Source organism: Nymphalis io, chromosome 5, assembly GCF_905147045.1.
Source record: "Nymphalis io chromosome 5, ilAglIoxx1.1, whole genome shotgun sequence".
Classification (NCBI taxonomy): domain Eukaryota; kingdom Metazoa; phylum Arthropoda; class Insecta; order Lepidoptera; family Nymphalidae; genus Nymphalis; species Nymphalis io.
In genome coordinates this window covers 1,341,425-1,368,801 of record NC_065892.1, presented here as the reverse complement: position 1 = coordinate 1,368,801, position 27,377 = coordinate 1,341,425, and the positions used below count along the sequence as shown (strand labels likewise).

The 27,377-nt window shown below is 32.4% G+C and overlaps 1 protein-coding gene across 7 annotated transcripts in view; it reads left to right on the top strand.

Moving 5' to 3' along the window:
* The window catches only part of LOC126768786 (polypyrimidine tract-binding protein 1), a 462,213-nt gene that overhangs the window by 21,622 nt on the left and 413,214 nt on the right, over window positions 1–27,377 (top strand). The window lies entirely within an intron of this gene.

The window sequence follows — 27,377 nt, the reverse complement described above, 5'->3', positions numbered from 1 at the left end:
CTTGGCTGATTGTAAGGAATCCTGTATGTGTCGAATTTTTTTACCACATGTGTATCAACCGTCAATAGTAGTATCTATGATACTACAATTCACTTCCTAATTAAATTAAACTTTTTTGCGTATCGATGTTTGATCGCAGATATTTTTGGATAGCAAAGTAAGTTTATTACACGATTTACAAATGGAATTTGGTTCGTTACGAATAAAACTCGTAAGCCGTCTCGGAATGTAAATGATGTCTTTAAAATCCATCCGTGCGTTCGTATTGCTAAATTTATTTACATTGGAAACTATTCGTATTTTTTTTTTAATGTTGTAGAACGACGCTATGTGAAATTGCTGAATTATTACATATGTTTAGACAATTCAAATTATTATCGGCCATGACAATTATTATCGGAATAGCTTTACTACGCAAGAGACATAATAGTGCACTCGCGAGCTTCTAAGGTGCACTCTCTATTCCCTCATTACCTTAGTTCGATTGGACGAGGGTAATCTGACACGACCGGAGAGGCGCAGACTTAACGCGATTTTCAAGGAAAGGAAAGTAAAATAAGGCAAATTGTGGTAAATGGTCACAGCACATAGATATTAGTTCTGTAAAAAAAAATCCTTCCGTCGCTATTGTACAACCTTGGTAACTAGGTGTTATGTTTCTTGTGCCTGAAGTTCTGGCTCACTCATATTTCAAACCGGAAATGAACAATATTATGTTTTGCCGTTTGGATTTTTGCTGACTTGGACAAAGTCCTACTACCAAATCAAACAGCGTCGGCTTCCTATTTTCCAGCTGCCGAATATTTCCTTACATCAAGAACTATCATTGGTCCGAACCGGGATTCGAACTAGCTAGTATGTACAGAAGATCAACAATTTAAGGGCCGTTAAAATTATATTTTCGGTGTTCCTGTAGTAATATATTGCCGCACGACGTATCTCAAAACGGAGTAAATTTTGTGCAGGCAAGAACGAATTAAGCTCTTAAAAGGACGTTGCTCGATTTACATTTCGCTCAACATGCGAGGCTTAATGACAAAAAATACACCGACCAATATAATTACATTTATAGTCATGATGTGTGTATTCGAGTTCCATTAGATATCAAAGTACTTGATGGGAGGACTATAGGCAAGGTCACCTGTGTAGGTACCACCCACTCATAACATATACTATCGCCAAACAGCAGTACTTAGTATTGTTGAGTTTGGTAGGGAAGGGTGTGTGAGTGAGTCCGGGAGTGAGTGTGAGTGACCTCAAGTAGAACGGATATTACATCTCAGTTCCCAAGGTTGGTGGCGCATTGATCATGTAAGGAACGGTTAATGTTTCTAACGGCGCCAATGTATTTAATTGGTGGTGACCCCATCAGGTGACTTGACCAATTTGATGTCTACTCATCATGTTTATTTGTTTCTGAGAGCAATGGTTCAATGACACCGGAACTATAATAAAAAAAAATATGTATGTTGTGGATGCAGTCTGTTTGTACAGTTATCAAGTTTTTTTTTTTAGAATGGGTTGGCGGGCGGGCAATTCGGCTACTTTGTGGTAAGTGGTCATCACCACCAATAGACATCGCCAATACCTCGTGCCTGCAGTTACACTGGATCACCGTTCAAACCGGAACACAATAATACTAAGTACTGCTGGCTTGCTTTAGAGTATCTGATAAGTTGGCGAGGACTACCCAAACGAGCTTGCACAAAGCCTTAAGCCAATTTATCAAGTAGTAGTACTTTAGGTCGTTAGTCCTGCTCCTCACGCTGACTCCGGTCGTTTTGTTTTAGGAATGCAGTCAAGTGTCAAATACACAAGCCAATGCTTAAGCCATCAGTGCGGCGCTAAGGTATCTTACGATATATGTCGCTTGCAATGGTTGCACTGGCTCACTATTTACTCACCTTTAAAACCGGATACCTGTTTAGTATACCATCAGATTGTGATTTCATCTGTGTTTGCGCGCACTCTTGCGCAGTTGGCTAGACTTGACAAAAAACCGCTAAAGCTGCAAAATCAAAAGGACATTATGATTATCATTTTTGTATATAGTTATGTACGAAATTTAGTCAGAAACTAAATGACCAATTTATCTGATTCTTTGACTGCAGTGACGCAAATAACTTAAGTACAGATATTTATCGCAATGTTTTCGGATAAAAAATATTAAGATGCCAATCTTACGTTTATGTAAAAATTTAAAGCTATCATTGTAATCTTATGATTATATAAAGATTTATATATATGATCATTGTGTTTATTTCTTGAAGAAGTCAAGTTTATATAAATATATAAAAATATAAATATATTTCTGTTTTACAGTTTAAAAAAAACGAGAAGAGGATTTTTTTTGGTTTCAATTCAAACAATACTATTTGCTCATGTAACGGGCTAAAACCGCATACGTAGTTAAGCATTAATTAATACAAATGTCTATATTTACAATACCAATTTAGGCCAATATTTTGTGTATTAGTTATTGCGAAAGTTTATCTTAATAACTTGTCTATTATGTGAGTTAATTGAGCAGAGAAACGCATAATGCTTGACGCCAAGGTAGCTTTAGTGGAGCGCCCTTGAGACGGAAAGATAAGGCAAGGACCGACGTAATCAACGGTCGCAGACATCCTTATTTCACAGATACTTTATATAATCATATAGGCCGTAATTCCCTGTATGGTACAATGTTACATTTTCGTTAGATGTTCGATGGAAAGCTAACGGTTATAAATGATAGATTAATTAAGATAATCGGATATTTCATCTCGTTCTTTGATGCTTATTTTGTCGCCAGTGTTGATTATCGGTATTGATGGAAAGAGAAAGGAAGACTAGAAAGATTAGTGGATGAAACAGGTGTGAATGTAGAAGCAACGGCTGCTCAGTAAGAATGTGTTTAATTGGTTGAGCTGTTTGGTCCAATGGTCCCAACACATGGTTTTAAACTGAAGACCAGTGGTTTTTTATGTGCTTATATTTTCTGTGTATGTAATTCATCTTGTGTTTTGAAGTGAAGTAAAATAGCGCGAGGAAACCAACCTGCATGGATTGGATACGACTTTGGCACGTGTGTCATCGGTGTGGCGGAATATGGCTTAATCATCGAGAACTTGGCCTTTGCCCAGCCCCGTTACATATATTTGAACAATGATTATATATACGTTTTTAATATTTATTTCAACAATAACAAAAACACTAGGTAATGTTTTTAATATTGATGTGCGGTTTATACATAAACCTATATTATAAAATTCAGTGAGGTCGTCGAATGACAAGACAAGAGGGTGCTATCGTTTGCCCTGTGGATACGATTAGCATGATCAATAAAGTAGCGTTATATACTACCTTAACGGTTATGCACTTAGCTTAGTCTTATGAAAATTAGTAGCAAAGAGAAATATAAAATATTCAGGGTTATGAATACAGGAAAAATTTACACTTTAATATGTATATATATACATCACAGCTTGCGCCTCGTTAATGTATATAATAATAAACAATATATATAGCTATAATAATATGATATTTGTTTAAATACTAGCAAAGCCCATCGTGGCTTTTCAATTGAAAATTTAATTTATAGGCAAAGATTCGCAGGCCACTTATCGTTCTTCGCTGCTAAGCCCAGGAACCGCGTACCAGTAATAACTGTACAAAGTTTCAACTAAATCGAATTAACGATACACGGACGCATTGAATGTGAAACTTGTATTAATTTTTATATACAAGATGACATCAATTAGTCATATATTTATGTATTCGTAAGATGTGCTTAAATTTTACTACGACTATTATGTAAAATTGTATCTATATTTTATTTTATTACATTTTACATCATTGTCCATCAATGTAACCCTAGGTATATATGTTTTACTTAATATCTACTAAGATAAATAATAGGGCGATCCGCTATTAAGAAAAATATTTATTCTGTCTTAATCATTCAATCTTTTTAAAAGTAACACCATGTTCATTTGTTCGTCGTGTGAAAAACTAATATTCAAGGGCAAATTCGCAACGTTTTCTGGCAAGGATCCATGAGTGAGTGTTTGGTAAGCGTCAGCCTGCGTGTCATTGCGTCGTGATATCCTATGTATATGCAGTACCTTAGCGGTTGCTTGGTCACAGCTTGCGCCTCGTTAAGATTTATGTATTGCCCATACATGGTAAACACTTGATTTTATGCATTTCATATATACATCTATTACATTAAAACATAATATGTATTTTATATATATTATTTTTTAATTGTTATTGATAAACAAGGGAAAATTATCTGTTTATTTTGATAAACTTCTTGTGTAAATAAGTTATGATTAGACCCTGAAATTTGTGTATTATCTCACTACGGTGATGGAAGATAAAACAATAAAACCACTCATGAAAATAACCCCTTAAATACGAAATGAGGTCTCCGTAATAAAGTAAACTATACGCGGGCTAGTCTGCCGCGGGTGTTAGCTATTTACGTATATTTTACATAAGTATACATGCATATACCTTTTTTACTTCGCACGGATGACTGGTTGATAATGTTTTAGCATTAAATAAGGATGCAGAAAAATATATGTACCTTTTGTTGAGCCAAATTTACAAAATAAAATTATAAATAGCAACAACATATAGTTTTCCAGGAATAAGCAGAAAGAATTTGCACATGCGAATTAATAGCTAGCCAATACGTTCACATTTCAATCAGTTTCACTATTTATATATATATTTTATTTTACTCGAGCTCCGAGTTTAAATATAGAAAAATAAAATCTAGCGCATTGAATGGATGCTCTCAGTTAACATTTTACCTTTGACTGGAAAGATTTTAATCAAGTATTCAGATTTAAAATAAAAGATCTCTCATGTCACAAAAGAGCTGCTTGCTTCAAAGAAATCGATAGATATTTGGGTCACATTCTAAAACGCTTGGTCTCATTACATTTTAATAGCATACACAAGCGATAACAATGATTGGATTCAGGGGAGCAGAAACCATAAAATTGAAATCAATTTTGCTGTAATGGTTATGGGTTGTACATAAAACACGTTGCTGGTGACCAAAGGAGTTTATCTTTATTGCTAAGATATTTTTTTTTATTATTTTTAAGCTATTCATTTGTTCTTTATTCAAATTTTCACGAATCAATTATAATTTAATTTAACAGTGTAATGCTTTTATTTTTTTTCAACATTGAATGCAGTCGTTTTTTATAATATTTGTGATAAAGGTATCATTCGAAAGTGATTAAAAAATTAAATTAAATAATGAATGGATTTAACATCACAGATCACACATGTTCAGAATAGTATTATAAAATAGTGATACATATAATAAAGTAATATTTACACTAATGTTTATTATGACAAAATTAATTTATTAAAAAAAAAAACAATACTTTTTAAATACATCGAGGCTTAGCGTAAATTAATATTTTTTAAACCCATAATGATAGAGTTAGGTTTCAATACACAGAACATATTTATCACGCGCCTTCCATGATAGCAATTCGGGATTTGTAAAAATATCTACTCCTAAAATAAAGAAAAACAATTTTGTTCCTCATACGTACTGCTATAGAATTGAAAATGGTGTGTGTAAATGGTGGAATTTTGTGTCGTATTTCGTCAGGGTTAGTATGTTACAAAATGGAGCATATGCAGTCGGTATAAGGTCTATTATTTATTGACACATTATAATATATTCAGTTCACAAAATGAATTGCGAGTGTTAGTAACTCGGAGCTCGTGAACATATTCTTGGGGATCTGTTGCGTCGGTTTTCTAGTATATTGGACAAGCTCCGATAACAACGTTGAATTCGGCTCCTAATATCATAAATTTTTTTCAATTTACAAAATAATACAATTGTACATTTAATGTTTTTATAAGGCATATTGAATTGGTCATAATTTAATTTTAAAGGCATTTGATTGAAAAACAAGTTGATAACTTCATTATACAACGTGTTTTTTAATGAACTTTTGCGGTCCAGATTGTTTTTCGCCACCGAAAAAAGGATTTATTCGTTTTTATATCTCAACTTAAATACCACTTTTTGTTATTTATAAATCTAATATCAATATCACTTTACAATATAGTCTGTTTATAAAAGAAACAATAATTAAATAAGAACATAATGTATACGTTGTTTTAATGTTACGTTATGTTATTTAATAATTATGTCTGGCAAAGGTTTCGGAAACACTTTGAAGTGGTGAAGAATTAATTATCGGAGAATATTCATCATTATAGTTGCCACTACGCGATATATTTGCAATAGAGTCGTGGAGTCAACATGATTCGCAAATTAATGAAGACCACTCTGGGATTCTGTATTTATAAAATATATGCTATAATGAAGATAAGAGTTGATGAAGGTGATAAGTCACAAATTTGTAAAGAACATCAATGTGTTAATATTATGCGTGATTTTGAGATACAAATAGTATGTTATATTATATATATAGAGATGTGGTAACTTATATTATAAGTTAAAAAATAAGTAAAGCTAGATAAAAAAAAATATTTATTAATAAAAAATAACATTAATTCCGTTAATTCGGCTTATATACTCGTAATCAATAAACGTATAAATAGAATAACTGAAAAATATTAGATACATTTTTTATGACATTCGTGTTAAAATTGTAAGAAAATACGTATTGGTACATAATGCCTTAGATTACGACGAAAAATATTTTTTTTTTAAATGTTATCCACTAACGTCATTTATTTTAAGCACTTATTTTCAAAATCATATTGAACACGATTACATTGACATTGAGCTATTGCAAATAATCGTGTATTATTTTTTATTACTAAATATAACAAGATAAATATACCTATGAAATAAATTAAAAGCTTAAAATATTTACTTTAGGTAAGTCTGTTCATATTTAAACACCGACTCCGAATATAAATATTTGAACACTATTTTGTAGTTTTTAGTGATTAAACTTTTAAATTAATTAATAATATACACAGAACAATAGAAATAAATTACCTATAAAATAAAAATAAAAAATAAGATAATCACCATTAAAATACCGACCAAGTTTTTTTTTATCAAATTCGTTTTACAATTAGCGAAGACGAATTACGAGGTAAATTAAAAATCTTTATTTTAAAGTCGCTTTAAAACTATACTCTAAGCTTGAAATGTACAACTTAAATTTCGCATATAACGCCATTTTACCCTTCTGTATCCAACTAGCAATTTAGACGTCTTATACTTCGCTTGTTGCAATGCAATATTGTAATCCTTGCTTGTTTACTTTAATAAACCATCTTGTGCATAGTGGTTTAAATGTCTTTTAAGTTATATTCAACTTATTATATTGCTATGCTAATGCTAAAAGAACTATTTTGTTTAAACTTCATTTATTAATTAATAACTTCGCTTAACTTTCACGTCATTTAATTTCTTGGTTCGTATAGGTTTTACCTGAAAATATAACTCTACTGGGTTCCGCCCGAGGTTTTACCGAGTGTGAGAGTGGAAGCGGGGCTGGGTGATATATTAAGTACACTACATCTTTTTCTCTACTTGACAACGTGTAAAATTTCAATGATCGTATTAGCAATTAAATCTTGAAAGCGTAACAAATATACAAGCCTCTCAAATCATATCCTTCTAAACCAATATTAGAATAATTATATTGATATATTGTGTGTATTATAATTTATTTTAACGAGCCGGTTGGCGTGGTTGGTGGATGCTTGCCTTTCACGCCGAAGGTTGTGGGTTCGATTCCCACCCAGGTCAGATATTTATGTTCATGAACATGTCTGTTTGTCCTGAGTCTGGGTGTAATTATCTATATAAGTATGTATTTACAAAAGAAAAATAGTATATGTAGTATATCAGTTGTCTGATTTCCATAGTACAAGCTCTGTACAAGCTTAATTTGGGATCAGATGGCCGTGTGTGAAAAATGTCCCAGGATATTATTATTATTATTATTTAGTTGTCCCGTAACCAATTACGCTTTTATAGTAACTATTAAACATTAACAGCTCATAAATGTTCTTAGCGAAGTCGTCGTTTATTCATTCACGCTACTCCACTACAAATTGGTATATATGTACATACATACATATAACGGAACCTCATTCGATGCAGGTTTACTCACGTTCACCTTCACAGACGCATTAAATGAAATATAAATAATAATTAAGCTTGCCCGGATTTGAAAATGCGATTTTCGGCTTAGATACATTAAAATAATTTACAGAAAATTGTCCAACTGCTGGGCTAAGGCATTGTTCTCTCTTTAAGGATAAGGTTTTGAAGAGTATTCCACAATGCTGCTCTAATGCATGTTGGTGGATACACATGTAGATTTTCAGTGAAATGAGACATATGATGTTTTCCTTCCGCCGGGCGCGAGGTGAACTATAAAAACATATTGATCACATGAAAATTCAATGTTGCTTGTCTGGGTTTGTACCCGCGATTGTCAGTCAAGATTCACTCGTTCTAAAAACTGGACCATCTCGGCTCAGATATAAGAATATATTTATTATAGTACTTGGAATTGAAACTTATATAATGCCAGTGGCATTTTTATTCCATTGTAGATAAATGAGCAATTTACCGTCTCATCTCAGACGTAATGTTGCAAATGACAGTAACGTCCTTTTGCGACATAGCTCGTGCCGTCAAAACCACTAGAAAAATTTGCTAAGCAATGTACTTTCGTAATATACGAGTGATTGTTATTTCGTAAATAGTCCAAGGGCTATCAACGTTTTAACTTTAAAGAAATATTTCGAATTATAAACATAATAGGAAACGTTTTCACAAAAATGGAAGCTAATATCTTTATTATTCGAGCCGTATTTTTCCTGCGGTTCTATTATGACTTAGTACTTCAGTAACCTGGAAATGAATTGGTGCCTTGAGGATTGCTCAACGCAGGCTTCGTCCTGAAATATTTTAAGCTGAAATATTTCCATAATTGTCTGCTAAGGATGTTTGTTTTGTTGATTTTATTTTGTCAAAAATATTACTATAAAATCACTTAAATAAGACCTTTTACTGAGTTTAGTTGTGAATTAATGTAATTCATATTAAACAAAATAGAAAATGATTTTAAATTATTTTAAGTTATTTTTAAATCTTGATGTAGATTTTACTTTGGAGCTTGGGAATTTGTTATAAGAATACTAATGCTTCTTTGAGTGTATTATTTCTGAACCACATTTGATTGGAAAACTTTGTATAATTGTTGTTGTTACAAATGTCAAGGTGTCTGGTAGTGAAGTACAAGAGGTCGCGTGAGTCACATTGGATAATGGCGTTCAAAAAAACTATTAATGAGGTAATGCAAAACATTCCATAACAAATGGAAAGCAAGCAAAGCCAAAAGTACTCAGTCTAGAAAGCTGAAATTAACTTAGGTTTACTGTATTACGTTTGCATCCGCTAAGAAAGGGTTTTTGGAAGTATCAAATTTAAATTGAGGAGTTTTGTATGAATTTTACCCGTGCGTAGTAGTTTATTATAAAATATGTATTCCATTGTTAGTAGATACTACAGTAGTTTTAAGTTTTGATAATATTAAACCATTATACTGTTTAGATAATATCACACGATCCTTTTGAAATCGTTCCGTATTGGAGTGCAATGCGTGTGGAAAATTTAATAATTGTCCTGGCCAGTGGTCATCCATCATTGTTATTCGCCTTGCGTTTGTCTGGCAACCGGTGACGTGAAGGCGGAATTTATCGATGCAGACCGATGACCTCGGTGCTGTTTGTCTAGACTCAGTATTGTATTTGAAAATAAGGTGGTCAAATCAAAATTAAATTAATACTTTGTTCAAGCAAGTTCATTCATGCATCTGAATTGTCATTTTAAGATACAATAATTGACATGTTATATTTTTTATAGAATTAATTTAATTTGATGTAATAAAAGGTTAATTACTAATAGCTAATTTATATATTATAAAATTTATGTAACACTAGTTTTCGCCCGTGGCTTTGCCCACGTATTAGGGGCGAAGGGCAGGCAGGGAATATAAATTAAAATATGTTGTAACGCTACAATGAAACGTATTACAACAGTTAAATTATGTACTGGTGTTTTTTGCGTCTTTGTATGGACTTTGATATAAAAAGATTTTATGTAAACAAGATGTGAAAAATCTTTAATTAGCTAAGAGGGACTTAGCTAAATTTTATCATAATATTGGCTTTATTCGTGTAGGCATAGTAAAAAAAATAATACAGTTATCAGTACACGTAACAGAAGACAAACCTTTTCATTCCAACGCTATATATATAAAGAAACATGGCACTTGAATTCGACCGTGAAATTTTACTCACATCGCGCCCAAAGAGGTTTTACCTCAAAAACGTGATTTGATGAAACTTCTTTACTTTGTATTCTTTTCGAAAAAAAAAAATGAATAGATACGAGACTCATAATATTTTAACATTATATATATAAGTATTTATTAACGTGAGTGAGAAATGAATCAATATACGTGAATCTGAACGAAGGAGTTAAATCTGGGCAAGCAACAGTTTTTCTTCTACTGATTTTTTTAATTTATAAATAAATCATCTACGCGTTCAATTAATACATTGTAAGGAAACCTGCACGAGCTGCAAGCTACCTATCACCAGCCCGTACTGTATAGCTCCAAAATCCCCTTTCTCCAACAGTAGGCCACTTACTGGCGGTTACTTTACTTTAATGAATTGTTGATACCGTTGAAATCTCAGTTAGGCACATGCAGATGGCAGCCATTTGTTATTCAAATTCGTACAGACGTCGCGTCTCAAACGCACTGACATCTCGATGAATATGTAAAAACGATTATGGAAAACTTTTGAATAATTCTGAAGTGCTATTTACGTTACGTTCGTATTTTTATTTGCGTGTTGTGATAACACGCTTTCATAATTTTTTTTTTTATATTTTACATAATCTAGCAGTAAAGTTGAGTTCGGGATAGAATCTTCTTGATAATTCCTTTTAAAACTGGTATTTTACGGCATATATATTACATATTACTATGTCGATGTCAGTCTAAATGCCTTTACTAGTTTAGAGTTTACAAAATATATCCTGTGCGGTTGGCTAATCACTCTTGATCGCTCTTGATAGGTCGCCGTGGATAAAAATGGTCATCATCAATTATTTCAGTAATACTTTTTTCAGCAAATGAATTACTAAAACGAGACTACAACGAGGTTCTTTCTGACTAGCTACTTGCGAGTCCGGGTACGGGCCTCGGAGTTGCCCCCTTTACCCGGACTGTTACGGAGTCATACTTGCCGTGTCATTGTATTTTTGGCCCAAAAGGCCAGGGACTCAGTGACCCAGTGGCTGTAGGCTAAAACAAGTTACTGTTACTATTGTTGTTGCGAGCTTTTTATTATATTTTTTATTAAACAAATTTCTACCACGTTTATATATGTATATTATTTTAAATTAAATCTTCATTGAAGTTAAAAAATTCTGTATTATGTATTACTATTGTTCGCGTATTTAAGGATTCAATTTATTTGAACGACCTACTCCCAAATTATGAATTTGATGCATTTCGAATTGATCGCTTCAATGAGTTAAAAATACATCCTTACTAATATTAGAAATGCGTATGTGAGTGTGTTTGTTAATTAATCATCATGGAATTCCGCATACATGCCAGGGGACCGAAAAGGACATATGGGACTTAGCACCCCGCCATCACTCACGGTCGGAAATTAATATAAAATATTATTTTAAGTTTTTAATAAGCGTTATCCTTAATACTACATGTGAAAGGATGTTGTTTTGTCCTTCGGTAATATAGTGAAGTAACATCAGATCTACTTACTTTGCATACATATAGTTCATGGACCGGAAATAGACAAAGGATTTGTTTGAAGTAAAAAAAAAAAAACTGTTGAGCTTATTTTTATCTAAATTGACGGCAGATTTGTTACAATTAATGTGCAAGTCTATATCGAATAAAGATTATGACTTAGGCTTTAATTTCGAACAAATCGACGTAAGTGTAGCTGAACCTTTTATAAACCTTCTAAATAATGTTTTTCAATATTCCAGTAATGCAAGGAACGTAAATATTAAAAAAAAGTTTCGATCCGCACTCAGATGTCTATGTTAATGGAAAACAATCGTGTTTTATTGGACTCGTAAGGTTTGATAGGCATATAAAAGTGCTCACCTCAAGGAAGGGTCCCTCCTTCACGATTATAGCGGCTTTCTGTACATAAGGTGCCGTTTATGGGCTCAGTCACAAAAAATCAACTTCATTCATCCAATATTGGGCCTAATCTGGAGATAAGAGACCAATATATTTACTCTGAGAGCAGGTCAAGGATCGAAAATGTTTTTTATGACAATTAAAAGATAGTATTCCTTTTTATTGAGTAGGACGAGCATATGGGTCACCTGATGGTAAGTGGTCACCAACGCCCACCAACGCATTGTAAGAAATGTTAACCATCCCTTACATCGCTTTTGCGCCACCAACCTTGGGAACTAAGATGTTATGTTTCTTGTGCCTGTAATTACACTGGCTCTCTCACCCTACAGCAATACCAAGTACTGCTGTTTTGCGGTAGAATATCTGATGAGTGGGTGGTACCTACCCAGACGAGCTTGCACAAGTCCTACTACCAGTAAATTGTGTTCTTTAGATAATAATCATTGAGTACCAGTTACACTTTATGTTTCTTTCATTCTTGTTTATAAACATCTTATTTTTTCTATTTTTATTTTAAGACAGAGATAGTACCAAATGGGTTTGTAAATATAGAAGTCAGTAAGTAAGTAGAGTCGTAACGAACCGCAGGACACAATGAGGGAATTACAGAAAATGTTATGCGACATTGATTTTAATAAGTATAGCATTTAAAGGATACACGGATCAAAATAGCGTTTCACTTAGTTTTCAACTTCACGAAGTAAGTTCTTATTGAGTAGTATAATAATAATAAAAATAATATTCTTGGATATTATTCACACTCGGCCACCTGATCCCAAACTAAGCAGAGCTTGTACTATGGAAACCAGACTACTGATATACTAAATATACTACTTTTCTTTAGTAAATACATACTTATATAGATAATTACACTCAGACTCAGGAGAAACAGACATGTTCATGCACACAAATGTCTGTCCTGGGTGGGAATCGAACCCACACTCTTCGGCGTGAAAATCTACTAACCACGCCAACCGGCCCGTCAAGTATTATTTAAATATGACATTACTTATGTTAAACATAATAAGCAATGTTTAATAATAACATCTTATTTAACTCATGAAAAATTTTAAAGAATATTTAAGAAAAAGAAAAACAAACGATTGTAACCAACTATATTATATTATAAATATTCATGAACGTATAAATTCAAATAAATTTAAGTAAAATTGTATGCACTACTACAGAGCTTTAAAAATATAAGCCATATCTTTTATACACTAAATAGTTTATATTAAAAACTTTTTATTAAAACATTTAACTAAACACGTAACAGGTATTTAATATCGTTTGCGTAAGTGAGTGTACGTAATATACTTTGCATAGTAAATGAAACTTGAAAAGTTAAAACAAATTTATGGCTGCCGGTTTTGTAGTTTGAGAAAGTTACGGGTCAAGGGCCTCGGATCCTCGTAACATTCCAAGAAAGTTAGGGAGATATCAGCGAACATCGGTTCAATAGTTAATCGGTCAGAACTCTGAAGGAACGAAGGAAGTTTTATTAGCACGACTTCGAGGAGGAAAGTGCATAAAAATGTTTGCAAATTACTTTTTATGTTACAAGGAAAACTCTTCGGAACGGTTTAAGGGAGATTATTGTAATCGATTCTTTTTGTTGTAAACTTTTTTTCTAAATGCTTAATAATAAATAGTGGTAGGTTTTATTGGACAGTGAAGATAGCAAATGTGTTTATATACATATTTTTATTCTATGAAATAATTCTCGTTGTTTCAAAATATAAATATAGACCCTTAAAATTTTAAAAAGGGGAAAAGTTATAATTTTCGTCCGCTAGTTTATATTACTTTTTGGATAAAGCCTCCTTAACAACCAAGCCTGCGTGGAGTTTCTAGAAGTAACTTCAATTTTTGCAAACAGTTAAGCTGGTTATTATTTTAAATATAGTTCACAATATTAAAAAAACACTTTTCATTGAATAACATTTATAGTTCAAAATATGATTTTTATTTATATACATTTACTTTTATACGAAAAAAAAAGTGGGTGATTTTATATGAAAGAAAATTCATCGATATATAAATGAAATATATAAATGATAAAATACATATATGAGACAACTTCCGTGGTGTAATCTCAAACAGATGTACATTTTTATTATAAACAAATTTGAAGTCATAATTTAATTTCACAGCTTATACACTTTGTTCAAGTAATAATTTTAATTGATAAAAATCGTATTTCAACCAATCGGCATCGATGAGGTCGTTCTGTCTCAAAATAAAACACATTCACGTCTGACTATGCGGAACTTTTTAAATAAATCTCGGGACGCTGACAGGGGACCAAACCAATACTATCGTTTTTAAAGCTTTGAAGACCACTTTAATTGCAATTTTGATTTTGTTTATTTTTAATCGCAAAATGGAAATATTTACCAAGGCTTAGGGACATTCAATTATAGGTAATGGTAAATAAAATACTTAATAAAAAAGGTTTATCATACATAACGAGTAATGGAGGCGGAATATCTATATATTTATACACGGAGAGAAAACTTTCTACCTCCTTTTTAAAAACATGTGTACATTTCGCGCACGGAGAAGAAATGTAAAAAGCTAAATGCGTTATAATTACATCACATTAAATGAAATAAAACATTAGCGGCCTTACTTATAAACGTTGCTTAGTGGCTGGTTATTTAAACACAGATTTCGCTCATTCTGACATTATTGATTAGACATTCAAAAAAAGAACTCATTCTTTAACTAATCACCCGCTAAACGGCGTTCATAAGTGAGGCCATTATAATTTACGTTCATACTGCCAATGGCAACACACTTGTCAAGCTTAAATTTTTCCATTTCGGTTTTTTTTTATTCGTTATTATGACAGGGTTTCATTCAGATAAGCCTATTTTTTTCTGCCCTTAATAGTTTTTAATAAATCGTAAATGATTTGTAAGCAAAGATTTAGGTGTCGAATTTCGATCAATGCGCGATTATTATTATTAGTTATTATAAAGTTCTAAAACTAATCAATGTTCAAAAAAATACTTAATACAACAAAATACAAAAACAACAAAAAAGAAAATACAAATCCTGATTTTTACAGTAAAATAAAACAAAATAAAATTTAAAAGAAATAATATAAAATAGTTGTTAAATTTTATTTAAAAGGTAAAAGAAAAACAAGGTCATGCACATGTAAGCAACAAAATAATAAAATAGAATGTTAAGTAACTGTAAATGTACTCACTGTTGGGCTAAGGCCCTTCTCATTTTTAGGGAAAAGTTTGAAGTATATTCCACAAGTTTCTTCAATTTCAATTGGTTGATAAACTTGTGGTATATCATCATCTAGCATATACAGCTTTCCATAGGATGTTTTTCTTAAACACAAATTGAGGGGCTGAAAATTAATCGGTGCTTGCCCAGGCTTGCACCTGAAATCTTCGGTTGCGATTTAAGTGTTCCAATCACTGGGTCATCTCGGTCCAATCAAAACCTCTATAGCTTAGCCAAATATTTGCGAAAAATGTCATTCAATCCCATTCGAAATATATCAAAGGGCTTGTATAATTACTAAGATTTCAACTTACAATCATCGATGTCTTAAGGTCAACTGAGAACAATAATAAGCATTTATTGCTGTACTCCTGAAAATATTTAGCTCGCTATTACAGTCGACTGCCCGCGTAACTATCATCTGAACCTGCTCGCCCTGCGTTTGACCGGGTGACGGAGGCTGTCACGACGGTCATTACGGCTCGGAAATAGGCACTTTTCCCCTCGTTAGCAACTCGTTCGCTGTTCTAGCCCAAGCTATAACGAACTATATCTATACAACGATACTTGCCATCACTGTTATCTAAACCTACATATCCCGTTCCCACAATATAGACAATAAAAGATTGTAGTCCAATTGAAAATCTGTCGGCGCTAATGTCGGACCTTTTTTTAAAACCACAATTTGTTCCGAACAAACTGGTGGATTGTTTTGTTTGAAATCGACTTTTGCTGAGAGAGCATAAGGATCAATTCTTTCAATTTATCTTGAGACCTTTCGGCGTTTATTGCTTTCGTCTTAATTAATGTTCGGTACAGCACAACGCTTGGATTGTGTTTTTTTTTTCATGCAGCCCGTACGGTACGCTTATTGCAGGAGTTTTAATTTCTGTAGTATTAATTATAGGGGTGTCGGCGATTATGAACCTTAATTGCTGGCTTTGTTCTGGTTCAGAAGCGGAAGGGGATTAAGTATTAAATTACGTGTTGTTGGTAATAGCCCCTCGCTATTGTAATTTGTAAGACAGTTTACTGTTATATACTAAAAGTGAACTTAAAAGTGGGCAATCGCTTATGTTAAGGCAAAACGGTCCAAGTAAAAATTGTGTACTAGATACAGTTAAGTTTTATTATATTTTTAATATTGTTGTCATCTACGGCTTTATACATAATATATATTACTAACATAAAAAGCCTCTACTTAATGAATGAATAAACTACAGTAACACGGCTTTTTGTAGTTTTAAATTGGGACTTATTTTTCCATACGACCGTTCGCAAATGTATCCAATGGCCTAATGGTTAGAACGGGTGAATATTAACCGATGAACGTGGGTTCAAACCCGAGCAAGCACCACTGAATTTTCATGTGCTTAATTTGTATTTATAAAATATTAAATTCTGCCACATGTGAATTCCACCAACTCGCATTGGAGCAGTGTGGTGGAGTAAGCTCTAAACCTTCTCAAAAAAGGAGAGGAGGCCTAAGCCCAGCACTGGGACATTCAAAGGCTGTTATTACTTTTGCAATTTGCACTAACAGTATTGTATTACTTCTAGATTAGGTTTTTTAATGTATATTGTTATTGGTTGTTAAAACCTTTGTGTGCTATTAACTCGCTTCTTCGTCTTTTACTACTTATGTTTATTGCCGAAAAATATATTCTATTTTCTAGTAAGTAATGATGATTTAATTTTTGTTCGACCTTGGTTCAGCTTAGTCGTCGTTACTTATTTTTATGCTTTATTATAGAAAATAGAAATATAAATGGTAATAGTTTAAATGTCAATTATAAATCATTGACTGCTTTCGGAAGCGAGTTATAGCTTATCCGATTACAATTTTTTTAACAATAAATTTTATCATTCAGACATAATAAACTCGGATACAAAAGCTTTACAAGAATTACTGATGTTTCGGACGATCCGTCATACAGCTGTGACGGCTAAAAGAAATCCAATAAAAGAGACATTCCAATGCTACTAGCGTCTCATCCCAAACCGGTTTAACCGAAATCCAAGATGGCCGCCGTGGCGGGAATACAATATTTACATTGACATTTTCACGTTTTAAGCTCGGAGTGGTTCGAGCTCTTTCGGTTAATGCGGGACGCACGTGACCTTCACCTTGATGCGAAGCGTGCAGGTGAAGTGGACGCGCGAAACCGGTTAAAACAATTTTACTTTATGTGTAATATTACAATAATTTATCGTCACATCCTGCTGCAATATAATTTACGTTCTTCGATGTATTTTGGAACGCTAATTATAAACCATGAAGTCCTAGGTTACGAGCCAAGTTATCGAAGCATTGCCAATTCAAGATTCGTGAATACAATATTTATTATTAGAATGTGCCAAAACAATGCTTTATATACGACTGTTTAATAAAGAAACGGGATTAAGTTGTGTAATCAGTTCTGGGAGGAAATAGCATTAAATTAAATATATTTCTTCTAATCTTATAAAACTGACTGTTATTGTTATGTATTATTCGTTGTGGCTCCTGAAATGTAGTTTAATCTCAAAGTTTAGAAGTCAGCCTCATAATATACTTGTAGCGTTACCGTTGTGTTGCAATATTTTTTCTACTTCAGATTCATTGTTATGCGTTTGTTTGTTTTTAGTATGAAAATAGCAAATTCTATTAAATTGCATAAATATACGCGTATAATGTTCATTAATTGGCATGCCTTATGGCCCGTATGATGCTTAAGTGCTGTGTGTGCAACTGTTCAACTCGTTCATGTGTCTAGCCGGCAAACATTTTATTTATGTCGATAAACACAGAAACCGTTTCATTTATTTATTTATTTTATTTTTTTAATTTATTTATTGTATAAAAATGTTTAAAGTTTATGAATTAATTACCTCGTCTTATTTGCTAAAATGAAATCGAATTGCTTTTCGGTAATTTACGAAAAATTAAACACATTACACAATAATTCGATAATAAATAAAAAAAAATTGGAATACGGACTAGCAAAAGTTTTTTGTAATTATTGATATCTGCATGCGAGTTAAAACCGACAAAAATTCCAGAATAAATTTAAACGTTCGTTTGTCCCAACCACGTGTACCCGAATTAATACGTAAACAAACAAAGCTAACCCAAAAATAAAATCCGATTTGCGTTCAAAAATGTTAACAGCTGTTGTCTCTCTTATTGAGCGTATAACGATGAAACGGCGTATGAAAACCAACTATTTAGCCATCATTATATACCAAATAACTAGTTCAAACTAGTTACAGTGAATCCAAATATCTGGTATGAACTAGTTAAAAGTGGTAACTAAAAGAAATATGAACTAGGAGCTCATACTTATTAAAGTTGATATAGTTGTTATAAATCCGTCTGACTGACTGTAATTCAATTTTCATATGAAATGGCCTGCCATGGTTCAAGCAATTGCGTAATTGTACTTTTAATTCAAATCATTAGATACTGTTTTTGCCGTGTTGTAAAATCGTACCGTTGATAGAAATAGTCGTAAATTTGCGGCAATCCATGATGTAGGAGATATAAAGTAATAAATAACACGACCAAAGCTCAGCGCTTTGGTAAGTAGACAAAACAATAATATATTATATACACATATGTAAATATATTTTAAATTAATTATTTTTAAACAAGTTATCGATTTATGGATATAATGTTTGTGTGTCCTCATAAGCCGAAACATTTTCAAGATATTTTTCGATCGCTCATTATCTTGGTTTTTCTCTTGAATATTTCAAATTATTTATTTAAGCTTTATATTTTGTTTACTTAACATAGAAATGCAGACGAGCAAACGGACTTGCTAATATTTAGATTTACCCATAACTACTGACACTCCAGGACCAATGATAGTGAGTTGATGCTACCCACCAGATAGGCTTGACGCATTATGCTCAAGGTTGTATGAATTTAAGTGTAAACATACCACCAATATGCTTCGCAATTCATTGTGATAATTAAATCGACTAAAACTAATTTAATAAAGAAAAAGACAAATGCTCATAATGGATTAAAATCATACTTATGATATACTTAAAGTCATTGAATAGAGGGAGACAGAAATATCCGAGTCTGCGAGTTTTAGAAAAAAATCAACTTACTCTCCTTGAAAGTTGCTTAAACGTTGCGAAATTTTAAAAACGCTAGTTTTATATAAAATTATATATTAAAAGTTAACATATTTTTACATTACTTGTTTGAATTTGTGTTTCAAAGTCAATGGCGTAATAATACCATTTCATCTTGAATTTTAAGCATTTTGAAGTCTTATCTGTAACCTTGGCGCGTGCGATTACAATCTCCGTTTGTAAGTTTCTGTATTTGAATGTTTGAATTATTAAATGCGTTATATCGTATTTAGTCAAATAAAAATTAAGTATAATATGTGCTGATTCAAAAGGCGTAGTGGACACACACATAGATCTTAACCGTGTTCGTATCTAGACAAGCATTACTAAATTTTCATTTAATTAATTTGTGTTTATTATTAAATTCGTGCTCGGTGGTGAAGGAAGACATCGAGAAATTCGTTTCAGATGATATTATACCAAATGTATTTGAACCTAGGACTTATATCTAGCTATTAGAACAACAAAGCAGTCAAAACCAGTTTAATTCTGTTAATTTGAACATTATATTATATTTATTTACATTTAATGTTGCAAAATATTATAAAATGTTTTTTATTAAAATTGCTTAGAAGACGATCTATTGATACATTACGTAATACAGTCAAAGCTCTATCGGGAGCGTAATTAAGATTACTATGAGTACACGCAATCGACACACGCCACATAACAAACATTCATGGCCAGTTACGTTAGCACACTTCTTTATCTGTGGAATGAAAAACTGCATAGGATTAGCAAGATCTTATTATTATTAAAAAATACGCTGGAAAAAAAGAACGGTTTCATTGGTTTGGTTGAAATTCCAAGCGTGAAGTGTTTCGTCTAACGCGTGAACTTCCCGGTCGTGAAGGGTTGCCATCCCATCTGACGATTAGAGTGAAAAATTAGAGACTATCTAGATACACAGAGAGGTAACCTGTGCAAATGGTTAATCTTTAGAGTTGGCTGCTATTCCTGTAGTTTAATCATGAAGAAATTATTGAGTATGAAAAAAATATGTTCTCAAATATGTTCGACAGAAAAACTCAATACTTTTTTTAATGGCCCGACCTGGGATTTGAACCCAGGACCTCCGGGTCTGAAGCCTCACATGTTGCCACTAGACCAACGAGGCAACTATTATAATAGGTATAGTTATTATATTAAGCAGATTAAAAAATATATACGAGAATAAAAAACATTAAATTGATTAAAAAAGTAAGTCTAGTGCAAATATGGATTCCTATCGCAGTCACATTTATAGCTGTTACTTCACGTTTTCACTCGCTATCTTACCTCGCATCGAAATATCGTTAGCAATAGCACCGTCGTATGTGTAGCTGAGTACAACCCTCGGTTGCTAGTTATTGAATTTTATATTCTGGGTCACTGATATTCTATTTTAAAAGTTCAACGGGACACCGAAAATAGTCCCGCGAGGGTTGAATGTTTTTAGTATTAGCTAAGACACATCGTCGACGCGGTGCTGGGGTTGAATGTAAATAAGATTTAAATTTTAAAGCACTGTAAAGGTAGGAGACACGTTATTATGTTTGTTAGTTGGCTGGAAACTTTGCCTTGTCAATAGATTTCGGTGCAGTGCATTTCTGATCATGGTTGGTCTGATCCCAAAAAAATTAGTCATGATTCACTTGACTAATTTAATGTAGTTAATATTCAATTTACTTAATTTTTAGTTAATATTTACCTAACATAGTTAATATTTAATCCGCTAGTCAATCTCATACACAGTAAGCCCTTTACAGTTAATATCTTGCTGATAATATCAGCGTGACAGCTTGCGTATTTCGATGTTTGTTAAACAATATCGCTTAAATGAGATTCATTGTATAAATTACATTTGATATAGAAGTCGATTATGTTTTTAATTTACGATAAATGGAAATATCTTCAAAAATAATAACTAATAAGCCTCAATTGTTAATAATTTTTTTAATAAATAATATTAAATGTATTTTTTCGACGTACTTTAATTGAAAAAAAAATGCTTTCATTTATGGTTATTACGCAATATTTTTTCACAATAATGTAATATATATGACTGTGAATTAATAAATAGGCTCCGTCTCTGAATAGAATTCGTCTACCGCATCGTATGACAATTTAAAATATTCCATATTATGAGCGTAGACATACCATATTCGAGCACCCGCCTTCGCCAATATAAATGCATAAACATAAATGTATTTGAAGTATTCAATAATATTCATAACTAACCTCTAATCCTTAACTACAGAGGGTTAGTAATACTTTTGGACAATGTTTACACTTTTACAGACCTTGAAAACGTTGAAAAAAATCATTTATAAAAAGTTTTAACGATAGTTTGTGCTAACTTTATTTTAGATGATATCACAATTTGCGACTGAAGTGATCATCACCAGTCTGTTTTAGGTAATAAATAAGTATACATATTGTAAACATATATTTTTGAATATTACACATAGAAAATAAATAATAATATTAAGTCCAGATGGCCTAGTGGTTAGAAACCGATGATAGTGGGTTCAAACCCGGGCAAGCACCACTGAATTTTCATGTGCTTAATTTGTGTTTATAATTCATCTCGTGCTTGACGGTGAAGGAAAACATCGTGAGGAAACCTGAATGTGTCTGATTTCACTGAAATTCTGCCACATGAGTATTCTACCAACCCGCATTGGAGCAGCGTGGTGGAATAAGCTCCAAACCTTCTCCTCAAAAGGGAGAGGAGGCCTTAGCCCAGCAGTGGGACATTAACAGGCTGTTACTGTTACACATAGAAAATAACAATAGTAATTTATATAATCCCGTTCAGTTTCTTTTGCCGAGTTATTTGATTAGTCAATATGTATAATTAAAAAAAATATATATATACGATATTTCGTATTACTACGTAATCAAACCCGCGTAAACACTACTTAATTTATGGAGTTTGCGGAATAATAAAGGCATATTTAACTAGATATGCGGTTATAATACGTGTCGTGCACAGCGGTGAAGAAAACTCCATGAAGAAACCCTCATGTGTCTGATAAATCTCTTCCACATGCGCATTCACCAACCTGTGTTGGTACAGTCAATACTCAAGTCATATTATATGTATATTCATAAAAATAATTGATTTTGTTTGTCCTCTGCGTTCCTATACCATTTTTCTGATTGTGATTTATCTTAGGTGAGTAATTCTGTGTACATTTGTCCTTCAAATAAAAATTATATGTAGACCTATATCCTACCCGAGCGAGGACGGGAGGGTAGATATTATTATATAAAAACTATTTTAAATAATGCACGTTCCACTTAAGTGATAATCTTTGGACTGTTTAAACTTGTAACACTTGCAGCGAATGTGCATGTTAGCTATTTGTGTAGACTCACAATCAGTTTACATTGGTTAGGCTTACAAACGTTACAATAGAATTCGAATAGCTGTTAAAGTTAAAATTAACTTTTGTTTCATTGTCCTTTCATGTACATTTGTGTAATAGTTTAAGATTTTTAATAATAATTCAATTTTATAGTGAAATTTTGTTGACAGTAAAATTTCAAGTTCGAATTTGAGTATACCATTGTTAAATAAAACTTTGAAAAGTTTTACTTCTGCCGTATGTAGAGCTATTCTGTCGAAACACACTAGATACTATAATAATGGTCATAACATTTTAAAGATATTATGCATCAATATACGACCATCAACATTTGATGAGTGAGATACGATGTGATTCTTACCGTTGTCTCATCTTCGAATACAAAATTTCGTGCCGTTTATCAATTCGTTAATAATAAAAATAGTATGTATAATAACATCAGATAGATAAATGTTAGATATGTTTTATTTGTGTGTAAATAACATTCTAGCTCTTGGCCATTTATTTTTGTACTCCCTAAGTATTACGCATTTCTGAACACATGGCAGCAAGTCTCTAGTGTGCCATCAGGGCAGGGTGAATGTAACGATTAAAATTTCAAAGACCGTATACACCGCAGTGGGTTGAGACCGAAATAGACCCTTTTGGTAGATTGTTGTCCTGCACGATATGGTTTTAAAACTACCGTACATTCGTGAGCTTGTGATTTTTTACTTTATGCGGGTTATCTTACAGTTGAATTACTGGAAACAAAAATTAAACATACAGAGTTCGCGTACATAGATGTGACGTATTATACAGGAAACGAGGGGAGATACACTCCCCGGTCTGTGTAGCGAGATTTGAATCGCACGTTTTACATTTATTTATTTGCTAGATAAAGATATTTGCATGAATCGAATGGTATAACATTACACGATACCTTTAGACTTGAAAAGGGGTCTAGTTCTTTGTTAGCTTGTTTGTTCCAATGATGTTAGTAAGTTCAAAATTATTGGTAGATTATTATTTTTCCTCGTTGGTTTAGTGTCAGGTCCAAACCCCGTGTCAGGCCGATAGAAAGTTATTGGATTTTTCTGTCGAAGATTCTCAGTAGTAGCCCGGAGTTTGGAAGTTGTGTGTGTACACTGCCGTGAAGGTTTTCGGAAAGCACGTGCAGCCGTTGGTCCTGCACCTGAACTTTTTCCGGTCGTGTCGGACTGCCGAGCCATCAGATTATGAGAGCGAGGGAATTAAGACTGCATCGTGTTTGTGCACTATAATACATCCTACTTTTCTATTCAGATTGGCCGCAGTAGTCGAAATCGGTCAGAAGGACAGCACTTGAAGGAAGTTTATGTTATTTGTAAAAAATACATTTTAATATTAAAATTCACAAATGTTGATTCAAAAGTATACTTGTAATCATTTATTAGAATAATAATACAAGTTAATAAACTAACTTCTGAGTATATTATTAATCAGATTTAAAAATTTTAATTATTTGTTATAGAACATATTTCAAAATAATATAATCTGATCTGAAAAGCGTTTCCTCCAGTAAATATCGGTATAGGTTCCATCGGCATTTATCGACGTGATCTAATTTCTCGTTAGACATTCTTAGGCGCCACCTTCGCATGATATCGCTCTAATCTCCGCCATTCCGAGCGTAATGGCGCGAGCGAGCTTCACGCCATTTTGAAGCTGAACCTTCATTTTACAAGCTAAGATATCATACATATCACACAACTAGTGCTCTTTTCATTAAACCAAAGCAAATTATTCACTTTTCGCTTTAACATATTTTAACAATTTGAACATTGTTATTTAAATAGTTTGTTAAATAAATGTCTATTTATAGAATGTTATATAAACAGTATTCTCAGCTTAGTATTGTTAGTAGAGACCGGCCTTCATGACAGCGTTTGAGAATACCATTCAGGCGGCGGACATCCGCAACGCTCCACGCCGCTTCGTGCTGCCGTCGCAACTGTCGCACCGCACAATACATCGCGACGTTTTGTTTTATTTAATTGAAAATTTTCGTTATATCGCGCCCCATTGTTATGGTAAATAAACGTCCATCAAACGTTATAGATAAGACGTTTTTGTTTTCATAGCGCTGCATACATTTATTCTTTGTAATTTCTGGCATGGAGCAACAATTTTGTTATAGTTAACTGTCTTTGAAATAGGGTGAGATCGTCGTTTTGAGGTTCGTTTATGTTGTTGAAATTTTGTTAACTTATTGTTATTTATTAAATATATAAAATATATAAAAAAGAGAACAGTTTTTTTTAAGAACTGAGTACGATTTAAGTTAAAAGTTATGTTAGTAACTATAAGAGACTATATAGTATTTTTTCCATACAGATACTAAAGCAATATATTTATGAGATTAACTAAAATAATCGATATCAACAGTATTAACAAAAACAATTTAAAAATTCAACACGTACCTTCTAAAAATAATAACTTTTATAAATGAAAAATCCAATTTTCAAATTTTTTACGTAAACTTTTAACTGCTTCTCATAAAAACGACTTTTATTTTGAATAATTATTCACTTAGACACTTATTTATATACTACGTAATTTATCGTTTATAGTTTTTTGTTATTTATGCATTTACAATATTTCTCATACGGGTTTTAATTGTTCGTAGTATTCGCTATATCCTTTGTTTTGTATATACCCATCGAACGCTTATCAGTCGACGACACGCGGTCCAAGCGGGGATTTGACACGGAGATGCACACCTATTATGTGAACTCTGATGTACACTAGTCAGTTTAACTACGATAGCATCTTGTTTGATAGTTGTTGTTTAGAAATGCAATCAAAGAACTTCACAGTCATTATTTGGTTAATTTACTTTAATTAGAGTTACATATAAAAATTGCCAATTTATTTATTGAATTATATTCCACATTAAAAAATAAAATTCTTTGTTATTTTTTATATTCTGTATCAAATACATCAACCAATAGTAGTTGAGATATTTGTTAGTTACTATTAAAATGGATAAGCTATGTGATTTCATATGAAATCCAAAATATGATTTTTATCACACCAATTAAAAAAAAGAATACATATATCTATACGAAATCAATGGTGTTGATTCAAAGTTTCCTAAATAATAAATGGTCATTTCATGTCCAGGGAATAGCGTGCTTGAAGGCAGTTGAAGCGCTTGATGAATTGACAGGACGGTGTCACTGTGTTTGTGTAATAAGTTCTTACACGAACTCACAAATTCCCAGTGGCGAACGGTGGTCGTAGTTTCGTCCCAGCAGCTTGAATTATGAACAAAGTTGTTCAAGATTGAAAACTGTAACTTTCAACAATGCCAACTTACTTTCGACTGGCTAGGTAATAAGAACCGTTTTTCTTCATCCTCCGGGGATATATCTAGAACGGTCGGATTCTTTTTTTTTTAATTTTAGTTCTCGAGTTCTTTCGCGTTGAAATTCAACAAGGTTTAAGTAATATGCGTTTCTGTTGAATACTGAATTTTAGTTGTGTTAAAAGGTTATTGAAATATGTGACTTTGTTAGCGGTTTGATATATATTTCTATCAATCATGCTCAAATAAATAATAATACAGTTTCAGGTACAAATAAAGCTTAAGATTATTAAGAAAACAAGTACAAACAGGTATTTTAAATATATATTTATAACTGTAAAAAAATGTAAGCACTAAAAATAACATAATTAACTATATCACAAGTAAAAAAAAATAAAAACGAATTACAAAAAAAGAATAATATAATAAAAAAAAACATTACCAATATTACAAATGCCAAAGTGAGTTTGCTTGTCTGTTACGCTTTCTTTTCTTTACTCAACTGATGTAAGGGGTACAGAAAAGGACAAAACACCTCACCCCCTCACCGGCCAGGAAGCAGTTATATATAAAATAGTACCATTTGTGGTTGTGATGGGCCGAGAAAAATATATCTATAAAATGAATAAACAATAAAAGTAAATAGCAGGTATACGCGGCAGCATTATCGCTAAAGAGAGAACTTCCTGGCAAACTTAAGGCAACGGGAAATCGTCTAGTGGCATAATTTCACCAGTATGATATATATACGAGTACATATACTAAAACGTATTACACATAAATACATACACATATATTTATATAAACACATAGTTTTATTACTTATGCAAAAAATATCTTTTTTATTAAGTATTTTCAATTTTTTCTTTATCTATACCAATATGATAAATTTGAAAGTAACTTTGTATGTCTGTCGTGCTTCACGTATTAAACCGTGAACCGATTTTTATTAAATTTTGGATCAGGCATGCTTGAACCCCAAGGAAGGACATACGGTATTCTTAACACCTGACCTCCTCCCCAAACACGCGGGAGAAGCAGCGGGTGAAAACTAGTTATATGTATATCATTATTACTTAATATTAGTAGTTTTGTATCGCT